Source organism: Eurosta solidaginis, chromosome 5, assembly GCF_040869045.1.
Source record: "Eurosta solidaginis isolate ZX-2024a chromosome 5, ASM4086904v1, whole genome shotgun sequence".
Taxonomy (NCBI): domain Eukaryota; kingdom Metazoa; phylum Arthropoda; class Insecta; order Diptera; family Tephritidae; genus Eurosta; species Eurosta solidaginis.
Window position 1 is genome coordinate 222,938,641 of NC_090323.1, and position 17,843 is coordinate 222,956,483.

At 36.0% G+C, this 17,843-nt stretch overlaps 1 protein-coding gene across 5 annotated transcripts in view; it reads left to right on the plus strand.

Moving 5' to 3' along the window:
- LOC137252581 (uncharacterized) overlaps positions 1-17,843 on the plus strand; it is a 687,899-nt gene that overhangs the window by 223,573 nt on the left and 446,483 nt on the right. For 3 of the 5 annotated variants that reach the window (XM_067788530.1, XM_067788532.1, XM_067788531.1), the window contains exon 2: positions 11,533-11,582. The exons of 1 other annotated variant lie outside the window; for it this stretch is intronic. The gene's annotated coding sequence lies outside the window, so the exon portion shown is untranslated. Of the gene's footprint in view, positions 1-10,149; positions 10,364-11,532; positions 11,583-17,843 lie in introns of those variants that run through there. One more of the 5 variants, XM_067788527.1, reaches the window with a different exon arrangement.

Genomic DNA, 17,843 nt, shown 5'->3' on the forward strand with positions numbered 1-17,843 from the left:
CGTAATGAATGTTCGTTTTGATTAGGGTTAAGCATTTTACTTTGCATGCGCTGTCTGAAAAAGAATTCATTCCGTAATAAGAACGAAAAGCGTTTGCTGGTTAAAGGGTCGTTTTTATCTTCACTTTAGTAAATCTTTTATACAAGATTAGGCAAGAACACAAAAATAATGCCTTTTGCCTTCGGATATGACAATATAAAATATTGTTCTGGACATTGTTAGTCCTGCTTACTCCAAACTGGAAAAACCACGCTACTGTTGGCAGCCAGAATTTCGAGATAATAAAAGACTTCGTTTATTTGGGAACCAGCATCAGCACAATCAACAACATCAGCTCTGAAATCCAGCGAAGAATCACTCTTGGCAGTAAATCGTACTTTCGACTAGGTAGGCAACTGAAAAGTAAAGTCCTCTCTCGGCGAACGAAAATCATACTCTACAAGTCACTTATCGTTGCCGTCCTGCTATATGGGGCAGAAGCATGGACCATGACAACAGCAGATGAAGCGGCTTTGGGAGTGTTCGAGAGAAAAGTTCTTCGAAAGATTTATGGACCTCTATGCGTTGGCGAGCTCTATGCAGACATCAACAAAGTCCAGCGAATTAAAATGCAGCGGCTGCGCTGGCCAGGCCATGTTATGCGAATGAAAGATGACGCTCGGAACCCGCCTGTGAAAACATAGGTAGAGGACTGCGGGGCACTCCGCTGGAAGGACCAGGTGGAAAGCGATTTAAACTCCCTTGGTGTGACCAACTGGCGCCGGTTGGCAGAGAAAAGGAGCGACTGGCGCGCTTTGTTGGACTCCATAACCGTATAAATGGTTGAGCGCCAATTAAGTAAGTAAGTAAGTTCTGGAAAACTTTAGTTTGTTCATCACGATTTTCCTTTTACCGTATCAATTTTATGAACATTGGGTTTTGACTTGGGTATGTATTATGTCCAAATCACTGACAATAAATAATCTAATGGGAAATTGATTGATCTTCGAAACACATATAAAATTTCAGTCTCAAACTGTATGCGCTGATCCACACAGTTTTTTTCAAGCTCATCGCAAATACGTTATGTTAGCTAGAGTGGTAGCCGTGCAGGCAGGGGAAGTTCACTTGAACAAGATGAAGGTGCGTTGAGATACCACATCAAACAAAGTTGACGTAGGCTACACATACTTAGAAAAGTTGCGCGTCAGCAATGGATTTTCCAATAAAATTAAAATCTACACTGGATAATTCCTTTTTGTTTTTGTAGCGATAAGAAAGGTTTTGGGTAGGACTATCGATGTTGATGGTCTTTTGCCGGACGTTTGGTACGCTCCGGAAAACAAGCACCAATAAAGTAAAAGCCCAACCATAACAGGAAAGATTGAGCCTTTGTCACGGGTAGATGGACGGCCACTTAAAAACGATCGTACCTCAAAAAATAAACGGGGGTATGCAGGATATCGATGGTATGCCCATTCCACCTGTAAACCTGGTAGAACAGCGTCATCAATTACAAACAGACTACAGATACAAACAGACTACCTATCTACGATCCGAAGGGCTCTAGCAGTCAAAAAAGAGGTGGAGTGTGCCCAAAGTAATGGAAGGTGTAAGGTCTGCGGAATACTGTGCTTATCCGGAAGTAAACAGATCCTACAAACTGTCCGATCACTGTAGTATTTTTCAAACGGAGGTTATAGACGCAACCAAAGCTGTAGAAATACTGAAAGAAAGTAGCTCAAATTGCATTATTATATTAACGACCAAGTAGTACTTGAGGCAAGAATATCTCATAGCAAAACATCTTAAAGAGTTTTACAGTGTAAGCAATCCTCATTAAAAATCGAGATATGGAGAAGCATACATCTATATTAGGATACAGGGCATATTAGAAAAGATGAGAATGAAAAAGCAGACGAACCAGCCAAAGAGGGCGCCTCCCTCGAATCTTGCTCCGTAAATGTTACAATCAGTGGTGGTAGAAGTAGAGAGTGCGGGTTGGAGGAGGAAAGGATCCAGCATATTTTGTGCTTGTATCGTGCGCTTTTCAGGACAGGACTGTAGCTATTAAGAGTTAACACAGATCTGGAAACAGCAATTGGCATGTGTTCTAGAAATCTTTTTGTATTTGCTTAGAGGATGGGATTATATAATAACATAGCTCCTTGCTCTTCATAGAGTCTTTCAATATGGTCGTTAAACAAACTTCTGGTATTACTATAGACTTATTTAGTCTCATTCAATGTGGTGTTCAAGAACCGCCAGTGCAACTTTACCTAACCTTTTGTATATTTAAGGTGTCGCTTTCAACGGATTTCGTTCATTTTAAATAACGATGAATATTTTGTTATAAGGAGGCCTGGTGTGTATCTCTGTTAGTTTATAATGCTACAATGTACCAGTAGGCGAATAAAAAAATTCGTGAGTACTAAAGCCTCCTGAAGTTGGGTGTGTAAAAATACATACAAGTGTACATCTAGAAAACTGATTTGTTCGCAGAAAGCTACATCTCACAAATTAAACAACAACAGAGGTAACTTTGCTGGAAAAACCGGTAACCGCATACCAACCAGTAAATATTTTACAATTCGCTTACTATCGGCAGCGCTTTTTTATACCTTTTATGAACATGAAATGGTATATTAACTTTGGTCCGATGTTTGTAACGTTGAGAAATATAGAAGATAGACTCACAATTAAGTATGCCAAATTGATCAGGGCGACGAACTGAGTTGATATAGCCATGTCCGTCTGTCCGTCCGTCTGTCTGTTTGAACGCAAACTAGTCCCTTAAATTTTGAGATATCTCAATGAAATTTGGCACAAGGATGTATTTTTGTATTATATTAGACATTTGTCGGATCCGGTAGGATCCGACCACTACAACATATATCTCCCATACAACCGATCGTTCAGATAAGACGATTTTGGTCATTCCTGCCGCAATTTAGAAAGTATAAACGTGAAACTCGGTGTTATATATTCTAATATATCTTAAAAGATATCCTGAAAAAATCACTTTGATCGGAGCTATATATAGTATATATCCCATACAACCGATCGTTTAGATAGAAAGATTTTTGGCAATTTCTCCCTTAATTTCCAATATAAAAACGTTAAACTTGCTGATGTTTATTATAATATATCATAGAAGATTTCCTGAAAAATCACTTTGAGCGGAGCTTTATGTATATAGTATATACCTATCCCATACAACCGATCGTTCATATAGAAATATTTCTGGCCATTTCTCCCTTAGTTTCGAATATAAAAACGTGAAACTTGGTGACTGTCCCGTCCTTACTTGTTATCATTGAGTTATTGGTTTGTTATCGGCTTATTATTGCAGTTTTTTTGTTTTCTAATTGATTGCTTTTTGACTTACTAAAGGACGGGCTAACAATCCGATATGAAATCGATTACTTACCTATAATAATTCGATAGATGTTTAATAGAAAATAGATAATTCTTCGATTTGTGGTTAAATATCGATAACTTTTCCTTAAACAATACTATAGATTGTTATTAAATTCATAGCTAATAAATCGATAATTTTTGGTAGCAAATCGATCAAAAATCCTTAACTTTGCAATAAATAGTTGATAAATTGTCGATAGTAAATCGACGACGAACAGATAACTCGTCGCTAAAAATTTGCGATCTTATTTATTTCCTTTGCCATCAATTGCATATTTATAACACTTTATAAACATCGATAACTTGACTGTACCTCATCGATAATATATCTATAACAAACCGAAAACTCTTCGAAATTGTTGTAGTTACATTAAATTATAGCCCTGCCAGATTAGACCAAACTGTCAAATACAACACAGCTCTTTAAGCATACCTTCTGACATTTAAAAAAATGAACTTTTTATTTTTATGCAGCTGCGCTTTGAGGTGTCCTAAAACCATTTAAGCTGCCTTAGTAAAATACAACTGTAATCTTTCCCTCTTAGTTACTATAACGAGTATAAGCTTGCTAAAAATTAAGAAGTAGCTTTGTAACAAATATATTTCGTATAATGATCTTTTTCACTGAAGCAGGTATTTAGTTAAAAAACATATATATATATGCGTTATTCATATACCCCTTTCGATATACACAAACCACATAATTGGAATGTTTTAACTACTTGAGCATTGAACGGTTGGTACGGGAAAATTATAAACATTTTTACATAACAGTTCGGTAATGGTAGTGTTGTTACGTGTCACATATATCTTGACAATTGTGTAATGATTAAGACTTTAGGTAACTTGTCTAAAAAAAATAGGCGTGTTTGTTAACGAATCATCCTCAGATTTAAATGTAATACTAAGAATCATTAGCCTGCACAATTTCAACGTTACACTAACTGCTTCTGATTTACTGTTACATCTTATCTTATTAAATTTGAGCAGTGCCACACCATTTTCCAAAGTTTCACAAATTTTTTTTTTTTTTTTAATTTCAGTACATCGCTACAACATATCACTACTTAGGTCAAATAGCAGTATAATTTAATCACATGCCAAACAAATTTTTTTTAAGTGGTCGTGGTTGCCAACCAATTTTGTTAATTTGTCAAGGTGTATATGGGGTATTCCATCCCATTTCGATCAATTTTGAACGCGACCCCTTTAGAATAGGCTGAAAGTTTTTTTTTCTTTTTCTAGCTTACGAAAGACGTTTTTCAGAATTTTTTCAAATTTTCTCATCCAACTCAAAAAAGTTATGAATTTTTAAAAAACACAGTTTTTGTTTTCAAAATGCTATAACTTTTTCAAAAATTGACCGTTTGGGATCTTTTTTTTTTAAATTTGTTTTTAAATGTACTTTTCGGAAAAAATACAAAAAAATTTTTAAAGTTTTTTTTTTTAATTTTACAGTTTTTGGAGATTTTTCGAATTTCGCAATTTTTTTTTTCTCATAAAAAACTTCAATCAATTCTGAAATCATCCCCACTAATCCCGGAGTGGGCGGCTTTTTTTATATTTTTTTTTATTTAATTGAAAAAAAATTTCAAAAATAAAAATTTTTTTATATTAATTTATTTATATAACAAAGAAATGTAAGAAAATGATTTTTAAGTATTCTTTTCCTTATATATTATGGTAATCTACGATTAAAATAACCAGGATTAATGACTACCACAGTAAACATGTAAGTTTTCTATGTATTTTCCATAATATATAAAGAAAAGAATACTTAAAAATCATTTTCCTACATTTTTTTGTTATATAAATAAAATTGATAAAAAAAAAATTTTTATTTTTGAAAAAAAAATTTTTATTTTTGAATTGGTTGAAGTTTTTTATGAGAAAAAAAAATAGCGAAATTCGCAATATCTCGAAAACTGAAAAATTAAAAAAAAAACTTTAAAAATTTTTTTGTATTTTTTCCCAAAAGTACATTTAAAAACAAATTTAAAAAAAAAGATCCCAAACGGTCAATTTTTGAAAAATATATAGCATTTTGAAAACCAAAACGGTGTTTTTTTTTAAAATTCATAACTTTTTTTGAGTTGGATGAAAAAATTTTAAAAAATTCTGAAAAACGTCTTTCGTAAGCTAGAAAAAGAAGAAAAACTTTCAGCCAATTCTAAAGGGGTCGGGTTCAAAACTGGACGAAATAGGATAGAATACCCCATATATAATAGCAAGGACAACTTCCATGCTATATCCTCGGTGTGTTCTGATTTACTACATGCAAAATTGTGAAATTTCTTCCTAAAAATGTGTTCGGTGCCACGCCTGCTTTCTAAAACTTTAGCAGGTTTCTATTTTTCGCCATGAAGTCAACTCTCATGCCAAGTTTCATCAGCTTATCAGTATTTGTTAATGAATTAATGCATTTTTCCCAGTTTTTCGATATTTCAATATTGATTTTCTTAGGGGTGGGTGTGGTCGTCAACCGATTTTGTTAAATTTCATAAAGTGATACACACGCACTAGTGAGGAAAACCCCCATAGCAAATTTCAACTTCATATCTTCAACGGATTAGAATTTATGTCTTAGAAGACTTTAAAATTTTGTCTCTTCCAAATGAAGGCGGTGCCACGCCCATTTTCCAAAATGTTTTTTTCTAAATATCTATTTCCTATCAAGAAGTTAACGAAATCTGAGCTTTTTTAGCAAAGTTTATGGAAAAAAATACTCAAACTCAAAAATGAATTTTTGCTAAATTGGTTAGAAAATGTAACGTGTAAATTATTGAAAATTAAAAATATGCTTAGGGTTGTATGATGAGAATAAGGTTATTATGCAGCTTTGATTGAAATTCAAATACATTTTATCATATCATTGAAACTTGTCTATTATGCATGGGTGATATGAATGAATTTCGATGTAGCTATACATTTAAGTTTCATTTCATTTATACCTGATCGCATTTTTACCGCATCTTTTTTCATTGGTACATAAACATATGCACATGCATATAGTTGTACATGTTTGCTGCTAATTAAAATGATTTCAATATACAAGCTTGTTAAATGGAAAATTCATTCACCCTTCATTGCAGGCCAAGCATAAAACCAAAATAATGAAAAACACATTTGTGGTCGACTTTTATGTTAATCCATGGAAAGCCAACAGTAACAAGTAAGGAAGGCTAAGTTCGGGTGTAACCGAGCATTACCTACTCAGCTGAGAGCTTTGGGGACAAAATAAGGGAAAATCACCATGTAGGAAAATGAATCTAGCGAAACCCTGAAATATGTTTGTAGGATATCGGTATAAAATGGAAGGTATTAGAGAGTATTTTAAAAGGGAGTGGGCCATAGTTCTATAGGTGGACGCCATTTCGCGATATCGCCATAACGGTGGACCAGGGGTGACTCTAGATTGTGCTTGTATGATATCGGAATCAAATGAAAGACGTTAGTGAGTATTTTAAAAGGTAGTGGGTCTTAGTTCTACAGGTGGATACCTTTTCGAGATATCGCCATAAAGGTGGACCTAGGTGACTCTAGAAATTGCTTGTACGATATGGGTATCAAATGAAAGGTGCTAATGATTATTTTTAAAGGGAGTGGGCCATAGTTCTATAGGTGGACGCCATTTCGCGATATCGCCATGAAGGTAGACCAGGGGTGACCCTAGAATGTATTTGTCCGATATGGGTATCAAATTATAGGTATTAATGAGGGGTTTAAAAGGGAGTGGCCCTTAGTTGTATATGTGAAGGCGTTTTCGAGATATCGGCCAAAATGTGGACCAGGGTGGCCCAGAACATCATCGGTCGGGTACCGCTAATTTATTTATATATGTAATACCACCGTGGTGTGATGGTAGCGTGCTGCGCCTATCACACCGTATGCCCTGGGTTCGCACCCCGGGCAAAGCAACATCAAAATTTTAGATATAAGGTTTTCAATTAGAAGAAAATTTTTTAAGCGGGGTCGCCTCTCGGCAGTGTTTAGCAAGCACTCCGGGTGTATTTCTGCAATGAAAAGCTCTCAGTGAAAACTCATCTGCATTGCAGATGCCGTTCGGAGTCGGCATAAAACATGTAGGTCACGTCCGGCCAATTTGTAGGGAAAATCAAGAGGAGCACGACGCAAATTGGAAGAGAAGCTCGACCTTAGATCTCCTCGGAGGTTATCGCGGCTTACATTTATTATTTTTTTTTTAATACCACGAACAGTATTCCTGCCAAGATTCCAATGGCTTTTGATTTCGCCCTGCAGAACGTTTTCATTTTCTTCTACTTAATATGGTAGGTGTCACACCCATTTTACAAAGTTTTTTCTAAAGTTATATTTTGCGTCAATAAAGCAATCCAATTACCATGTTTCATACCTTTTTCATATTTGGTATAGAATTACGGAATTTTTTTCATTTTTCGTTATTTTCGATATTGAAAAAGTGGTCGTGGTCGTAGTCGGATTTCGGCCATTTTTTGTGCCAAGATAGAGTGAGTTCAGATAAGCACGTGACCTAAGTTTAGTAAAGATATATCGGTTTTTGCTCAAGTTATCGTGTTAACGGCCGAACGGAAGGACAGACGGTCGACCGTGTATAAAAACTGGGCGTGGCTTCAAACCAATTCCGCCCATTTTCACAGAAAACAGTTTCGTTATAGAATCTATGCCCCTACCAAATTTCACAAGGATTGGTAAATTTTTGTTCGACTTATGGCATTAAAAGTATTCTAGACAAATTAAATTAAAAAGGGCGGAGCAATGCCCATTTTGAAATTTTATTTTATTTTTGTATTTTGTTGCACCATAGCATTACTGGAGTTGAATGTTGACATAATTTACTTATATACTTTAAAGATATTAAATTTTTTGTAAAAATTTCAATTTAAAAAAAAATTTTTTTTAAAAGTGGGCGTGGTCGTTCTCCGAGTTTGCTAATTTTTATTAAGCATACATATAGTAATAGGAGTAACGTTCCTGCCAAATTTCATTATGATATCTTCAACGACTGCCAAATTACAACTTGCAAAACTTTCAAATTACCTTCTTTCAAAAGTGGGCGGTGCCACGCCCATTGTCCAAAATTTTACTAATTTTCTACTTTGCGTCATAAGGTTTATCCACCTACCAAGTTTCATCGCTTTATCCTTCTTTGGTAATGAATTATCACTTTTTCGGTTTTTCGAAATTTTCGATATCGAAAAAGTGAGCGTGGTTATAGTCCGAATTCGTTCATTTTAAATAGCGATCTGAGATGTGTGCCCAGGAACTTGCATACCAAATTTCAGCAATATACCTCAAAATTTACTCAAGTTATCGTTTTTACGGACGGACGGACGGACATGGCTAAACAAATTTCTTTTTTCGCCCAGATCATTTTGATATATAGAAGTCTATATCTATCTCGATTAGTTTATGCCGTTACGGATTACCGTTATGCGAACAAAGTTAATATACTCTGTGAGCTCTGCTCAGCTGAGTATAAAAATATATGTATGTATGCATTAGGCCGGGTCGATTTGTGGGGAGGCAAAAAAGTCGCCCATTCCTCTGTGAAAATCATATTCTAGGGATCAAAATAAGAAACTTTGCCAAAGGAACCGTACCTCTAAAACGAATTCTGATGCCCCCCCCCCCCAATTTGGGTCGAACTTTTGTGAGGGGCAAATTTTGAAAAATCCCAAACATTTATGGTGAACCCCCACCAGGGGGTGTGCCACTGGCATAGGCGGGTCGGGCCTCCAAAGTTAGTGGGGGTCGGTCATACATTTGGACTCGATTGGAGCACTCTAAATGGGTCAAAGTGTGATTTTTCAAAATTTGCCCCTACCCAAAAGTTCGACCCAAATTGGGGGGGGGGGGGGGCATCAGGATTCGTTTTAGAGGTATAGTTCTTTCGGCAAAGTTTCTTATTTTGATCCCTATAATACGATTTTCAGAGAGCAATGAGCGATTTTTAAATCGATCCGCCCTAATCCGCATACTACATATATGCATTTGCATATATATATTAATGAATACGCTGACATAGATATGTATATAAAAAGGGTATCAAAAGCACAGATAAAAAAAATAAAATATGCATTACATATGAATACATATGTATCTATATCTATAGCCATGCAACGGAAGGCACTTGAATTGAATCCCTGAATTTACCAATTTTTCGGGATCAGCCCTGGTAAGCTGCATACTGCATTTAGCATGAAGTTGTCGTACGGGATACCCGCTCAGCAACTTTGAGATAGTATTTTTGTTAGTAGTAGTGGGATGATGGAAGAAAAATATTCAAGTGTGTGGATGGGGCTACGTTTTACGAACTATACCAATGACAAGTAACTCAAAAAATAAAAGCAAGAAAAGGCGGCACGGCAGACCTCACATCTTTTTTGAATGAAGCTGAACAATGTTGTGAGGATATTAAAAAAAAATCGTTAACTCTGAACAATCAGCTGTAAGGCATATATGTTATATATTTGACTGATCTTGACAATATTTTGTAAGCATTTTCTAAAAGTTTAAGCTTCAAGCTTCAGAGAGAAATGGCGAAAAATGTCTTATCTCAATTGTATGGGATATATATTATATACAGGACTGATCTTAACATTTTTTTCAGATACCAATACATGCCACATTTCTGATAGAATTTCAAGCTTCTAGCTATACAGATGAGGAAGAAATGGCGAAAACCCTTTGATCAGAACCATATCAATCACCAAATTTCATCACTATATTAAAAAGTTGAGGGACTAAATTACGTTCAAGCAGACCAAAGAACATCAGACAGGCGGATATGGTTAAATACTCAGCTCATCATCTTGATCATTTCGATATATTTATTAGTGGGTCTATCGCTTCCCCTTTAAGGACTTATAATTTTTGAGAAAATGACCAAACTCCATAAACCACTTCATTTTCATGAAAGTTATAGAAAAAATCAATCGGGCGCCAGCTTTTTGCCCTTAAACGAGTAAGTATGTTTGCGAAATAGAAAAGTGTTTCATATTTCGCGAAATGAACTATAATTAACGGAATTTAAGCTCAATAAATGTATGTTCACGAACTAACAAAATTCGTTATCACCAGTTCAGTGTTGTGCTCGGAATCACTTCGGCTCTACTTATTTAGATTATTTGGTGACCGTTTCGGTATTGAGACCTTTTTTGTGATTACTTAAGTACCATAAAATGACTGTGTTGCGGACCGTTTCGGAATTAGTTTAGGAACATTTTCAAGGCTACTTCAAGATCCTTCAGGACTATTTATATATATAATAAAACTATCGTTGTAAAATTGTGAATATTTTAGGATTATCTTTGTATAGTTTCTAGATTGTTTTCGAGAGTAATTCAAGAGGTTGTTTGAGAATCGTGTCGAAAGAACTGCTACGGGATGTTTTCTATTTGATGCGATCATTTAAAATCATTTCAGAATATTTGGTAAACAAATATTTTAGGGGAGTATTGGATCCCATCTCTTTAAGAAATCTGGTGTATCCTTCCTTGTATGAATCATTTTGTATTATTTCATAATTTTGTGCGCTCCAGTGTCGGGGTATTTTCTGGGGGACTGATGCAATACTGTTTTCTGGACTGCCTAGGGACTATTCGGGAATGTTGCAATATTATAATGTCGTATTTTTTCGTGAGAACTAGGCCAAGGGATATGATAAATATTAGACTAGCTTTTTGTTTATGGTGTTCAACTGGAGCAAATGGTAATTGTGATTCCCGTTCCTTCTGAAAATCTTGAAAATTGTACATGTGTAGCCTACCATTTTCCCCATGTAACGCAAATATGTTCCCTAAATTTTCAGAGTTGTTCATATTTGTTCAAACAGGCTCCCAAATATTCCTCCTGAGTGACATAATATTAAATGAAAAAGGTTTAGGCATAAACTACTATCTAGTGATGAAAAAATCTACCTAATTTATGGGAATGGGAGAGACCTACAGTCTTAAATTAAATAAAATATTTCTCACAACTTCGAAAAATGTTCAAAATATTTTAAATAACAACAAAAAACTACAAATGGGTCGGATTTCTTATACCTAAAGAGTCCCCCCAGCACCTAACTTATTATAACATATTTTTTATTATGGAATTATAAATAATCAAGTTCCCTTTTTTCCATTGCAGGTATAACATTTGCAGGTCACTTTTTTAACATTTCAACTAATAGTTTATACGTAAGTAAATAATACATTTTATAGGTTTGTGAAATTTTTATATTGTCGTAAATTTATTCACTCAGAGTTCGTTTGATATTCAGATATCATTCGATTTTAATTATTCGAGTTTATTATTGTTTTTATTTTTAAATGTAACCTGTGTAGAGATTTTAGGCCGAGCTTCTCTTCCCATTTGCGTCGTGCTCCTTTAAATTTTACTACAAATTGGTGGGACGGGACCGACTTGTGTTATGCCGACTCCGAACGTCATCTGAATACAGATGAGTTTTCAAGGAGGGCTTTTCATGGCAGAAATACACTCGGAGTATTTGCCAAATAACTGCCTAGGGGCGATACCGCTTGAAAAAATTGAAAAAAACTTGCCTCTTGGACACTACGTCATTTATTTGGGAACCAGCATTAAGGCAAATAATAACGTCAGTCTAGAAAACCATCAAAGAATCATTCTTGCCAACAATTTTTAATTAGGACTGAATAGAAAATTGAAATGTAAAGTCCTCTCCCAGCAAAAAAATGGACGCATACAGTCTATGTGAAGTTTTGATTGAAAGTCACTTATCGTACCCGTCCTTTTATTTGGTGCTGAAGCATGGATCAAAACAACATCAGATTTAGCCGCTATGTGAGTATGCAGGAGAAAAGTTCTTCGAACCTTCGACCTTGCAAGACGGAGGAAGAGTGTGGTTTATATTGCCTTGGTATGATCAATTTGTGCCAGTGAGTGGCACACCTTTTTGTGCGGCCATAACCGTCTTAACCGTTAAGCGTTAATTATTTAAGTGATATGCGTAATATACATTAGCGTTACAAGTCTATAAAGTTAGAGCGGTAAAAGTTAGAGAATTGCGCTGCAGGAAAACCAAACGTGCGATAACTTCAAAGAAAAAAAAAATATATATATAACAGCTCAGCACATTTACATATACCCGCGGTAGGCATGCCTGTCGTAAGAGGCGACTAAAATACCAGATTCAAGGGGCTGTGTAGCGCAACCCTTCAGGTTGCCAGTGCAATATATAGCTTCTCCAAACCCAATTGTCAACCTCACCTCTCCGCGACGAATCCTGTTTCACTAACAGACGAGGCTGTGGCGACCCCAACCTCTTCATGGAACTTGGGGTGTGGAGGGAGGGGATGACCTGTAGGTTTAATGTGGCCACATAAATCGTTCCCGAGGTGTTCGGGCTAGCACCTTAATGGTGCTGTGGTACCGGAGCGTACCGGATCTGTATCCCGCAATGGACCATCACATCGGTAACACTCCCCAAAGCCTTCGAGGAGGAACCTTATCGCTACAACAACAATAACAACAACATTTACTTATGTCAACGAAAATAATGTTAAACCAAAAATTAAAGCTCACCATTGAAAACTTCTGATACACTTCAGAAATTTAACCCACATCTATCAACAAGGCAATTATTAAATAATAAAATAAAAGTTAAAAATTTTATTGAAAATTCAACGCCATTGCATACGAAAATTCTTGTTTGATCACTGAGAATTTAATAAGCAATCAGAATTTTTAACAAAGGCCATATTTTTTATGTATGTGTGTATGTAGTCTTTAGCTGAGTTTTCAAAATAACACCTACAGTTTACCCGCACAGATTTTTGCTATTACTTTGTGAACTTTAGCTTCTGGCTTTGTTCAATGCCTATCGATGGTTATGGAAGCCAAAAAACACTTTTAGAGAGCACTCTTGTTCAAGTGGTTATGAAAATAACTACCCAGCAATCATTTAAATGGTAGTGCCAAGAGATTCGGGATGTTCAAATCACTTATAAAGAGCATAGAAGTGTATATGAAGGACAATTTTTTAAAGATTTCTCAGCGCGATGAAATTTTCAATTCGTAAGTACTGTTCGTTTGGACAAGAAATTGCCACTTACTTACTTAGTTGGCGCTTAACTGTTTAAACGGTTATTACCGTATAAAAAGGCGCGCCAATCACTTTTTGCTCTGCTAACTTACGCCAATTTGTAACTGGAAGGGAATGGCGGCCGCCCTCTGCTTCCGTAGGCGGGTACCGACAAAAATATTTTCTTAGCCGCATCATCATCTTTCTTTCCCATAACATGGCCTAGCCATCGTAACCGCTGCGTTTTAATTCGCTGGACTATGTTGAGTCTGGGTTAAGCTTGTACAGCTCATATTTAAATCTTATTCAGTACTCACCGTCGCCAATTCGTAGACGTTCATTTATCTTTCGAAGAACTTTTCTCTCGGACACTCCCAGAGCCGCTTCGTTTAATGTTGTCATGGTATATTCTTCTGCAGCATATATGTAGCTGGACAGGTACGATAAGTGACTTGTGTAGCATGATTTTCGTTTACCGTCTCATCGTCGCGACAACATCGATATCTCATTTAAAACATTTGCTATCGATAGCAGTCTATAACCGTAACAAATGTCAATTATGCACCTATACCTCTTCAATAACACACTTTTAACAAACCAATAACTCATTGATACTAATATATAACAAACCCATAGCCCATAGCCCGTCGATACAAACCAATTGTACATCGATAAAGACCGTTCACACTTCTCCTGCCTTACTTTGATTTGTGGTCTGATCTTGTTCGTATCATCTCTACATAGTCGTGGCTCACTAGGGTGGTCCTTATAATACAATTGTCCAACCTTTTCTAATCTAACCTTTGCAGACGGCAATACGAAGTTCACATATGAATTTTGGTTTAGACTGGAAATGGTTACGGGGAATCACATAGGGGTCAAAATTAAAATTTTTCTCTGGAGAAATAAACCAATTACAGTTTTTTGTTTTCTGGTACCCAAAATCGATCGTAGTCAAATAAGCTGCTTCATATAAATAGGTTCTAGGCACATTTAAATAGGTTCTGGATTCTGGCTCGGCAGTAGTCTGTCAAACACTACGGGAGTATTTCTGCAATGAAAAGCTTCTCAGCAAACACTCATCTGCTTTCAGATGACGGAATCGGCTTAAAACAAGCATAAGGATACAAACTGGAAGAAAATCTTTACCAGAATCTCCTCGGAGGTAGATTGCGCGTTGTAGTTAATTATTATACTCAGCTGAGCAGAGCTCACAGAGTATATAAAGTTGTTCGCATAACGGTAATCCGTAACGGCATAAACTAATCGAGATAAATATAGACTTCTATATATCAAAATGATCTGTGTGAAAAAAGAAATTCATTTAGCCATGTCCGTCCGTCTGTCCGTCCGTCCGTCCGTCCGTCTGTCCGTTCGCCTGTAAACACGATAACTTTAGTAAATTTTGAGGTATCTTGATGAAATTTGGTATGTGGGTTCCTGAGCACTCATATCAGATCGCTTTTTAAAACGAACGAAATCGGACTACAACCACGCCCATTTTTTCGATATCGAAAATTTCGAAAAACCGAAAAAGTGCGATAATTCATTACCAAAGACGGATAAAGCGATGAGACTCGGTACATGCATTTACCTTGTAACGCAAAATAGAAAATTAGAAAAATTTTGGACAATGGGCGTGGCACCGCCCAATTTTAAAAGAAGGTAATTTAAAAGTTTTGCAAGCCGTAATTTGGCACTCGTTGAAGATATCATGATGAAATTTGGTATGTACATTACTCCTATTACTTTATGTGCGCTAAATAAAAATTAGCGAAATCGGATGACGAACACGCCTACTTTAAAAAAAAACATTTTTTTTAAGCCAAATTTTAACAAAAAGTTTAATACCTTTACAGTATAAAACTAAATTATGTCAACATTCGACTCCAGTAATGATATGGTGCAACAAAATACAAAGATAAAAGAAAATTTCAAAATGGGCGTGGCCCCGCCCTTTTTCATTTAATTTGTCTAGGATACTTTTAATGCCATAAGTCGAACAAAAATTTACCAATCCTTGTGAAATTTGGTAGAGGCTTAGATTCTAGGACGATAACTGTTTTCTATGAAAATGGGCGAAATCGGGTGAATCCACGCCCAGTTTTTATACACAGTCGAGTGTCTGTCCTTCTGCTCGGCTGTTAACACGATAACTTGCGCAAAAAACGATAAATCTTAACTAAAGTTAGTTCGCGTACTTATCTGAAATCACTTTATCTTGGTATAAAATATGGCCGAAATCCGAATATGACTACGCCCACTTTTCCGATATCGAAAATTACGAAAAATGAAAAAAATGCCATAATTCTGTACCAAATATGAAAAAAGAGATGAAACAGGGTAATTGGATTGGTTTATTATATTATTATTATACGCAAAATATAACTTAAGAAAAAACTTTTTAAAATTGATTACACCTACCATATTAAGTAGAATAAAATGAAAAAGTTCTGCAGGGCGAAATCAAAAGCCCTTGGACTCTTGGCACGAATACTGTTCGTGGTATGACATATATAAATAAATTAGCGGTACCCGACAGAAGATGTTCTGTGTCACCCTGGTCCACATTTTGGTCGATATCGCGAAAACGCCTTCACATATACAACTGCCACCACTCCCTTTTAAAACCCTCATTAATACCTTTAATTTGATACCCATATCGTAAAAATATATTCTAGAGTCACCCCTGGGCCACCCGTATTGCGATATCTCGAAAAGACGTCCACCTATAGAACTAAACCCCACGCCCTTTTGAAATACTCATTAAAACCTTTCGTTTGATACCCATTTCATACAAACACATTCCAGGGTTACCCTAAGTTCATTTTGCTAAATGGTGATTTTCCCTTATTTTGTCTCCAAAGCAATCAGCTGATTATGTAATATTTGGTTACACCCGAAATTACTTGTTTTTCCCATAAGAATGAATACCCTAAGTGGAAGGTCACCTCACCTCGGCTATCATTTCGAGAAGTCAAAAACTCAGCAACTTTTGAAAACACGCCCCATATCAGTATTTTGTGGAAAGACGCCATCCCACAGAAACTTGTTTCAAAGCTTCAACAAAACTCAAAACAGTTTTCTTCATAACAGATTTATAAAGAGGAAGCCTTTGGTACTAACCATGATAATACCAAGAGAACCTGTAGGGCACATTACAGGGGGTTTAAAGATGATCTATACATAAAAAAAAAATAGGTGTTCACTAGGACATGCTCAAACAATTACATCAACCCATATAAAGAAATCAAAACTGGCAATAACCGTATATAGTAGTGCCGGTTGATTTAAAAATCGCTCATTGCTCTGTGAAAATCGTATTCTAGGGATCAAAATAAGAAACTTTGCGAAGGAACCATACCTTTTGAAACGAATTCTGATGTCTCCAATTTGGGTCGAACTTTTGGGTAGGGGCAAATTTTGAAAAATCTCACTTTGACCCATTTAGAGTGCTCCAATCGAGTCCAAATGTATGACCGACTCCCACTAACTTTGGAGGCCCGACCCACCGATGCCAGTGGCACACCCCCTGGAATCCGTCTGGGGGTTCACCATACAAACATTTCAAAAAAATCGCCGGTTTTGCACTTTACATAAAAAAATCAGCTAAATGGCTATGTGGTAATAAGGCCAATTGACCTTATGGCCGTTGACCTTATGTCACCACACCATCACGTTAATGCATTGTCATCAGTCCTTGATACGTATGCAAAGTTTCAAATCAATCAGACTTCTAGAGACATTTGAAAATTAAGCTCACAGATTCCGTTACATACAGGCCAAGCTAATAAAAGCGTGCTAAAAATGAATTTAACTTAGTAATAGAAAAGAAATTAAAAAAAAATAATAAAAAATAAGCGTTTTTACTACCCCCTTTTAAAACCAAGGTATCACTGTGACACAATAGCAGATCGTAAAATTGCTTGTGTTGTTTTTTTTAAGCCACCACAAGACACAGCAGGTAGAATTGAAATTACCATTTCATTCTTATTACCTCGTCTTGTAGACCATATATAACGCAACAGTTTTTGTGAATGCATTAAGTCGTTGTGAAGAACTCAAAGTGTGAAGTGCTAATTTCACATAAAAAAATATTTCAAAAAAAATAATAAGTGAAGTGACCATTCCAAGTCAAAAAGTTTACAATGAATTCACCATCCTCTACACCGGAACCGACCGCATCGGATCACTATAGCATGTACCCCTCATACAACACATGTTTCAAAAAAGAACTTTTTTTGTCATTCGGGTGGAAGCTACAAATTTCACGAAATATTTTATATTTATATTTTCTTATGTCGGACGTATTGATGTCCGAAGAAATCGTTGAGATCAGTTCTATACATACATATTAGAAAACCCGGCAGACGTTGTTCTGCCCTAAATTTAGCCT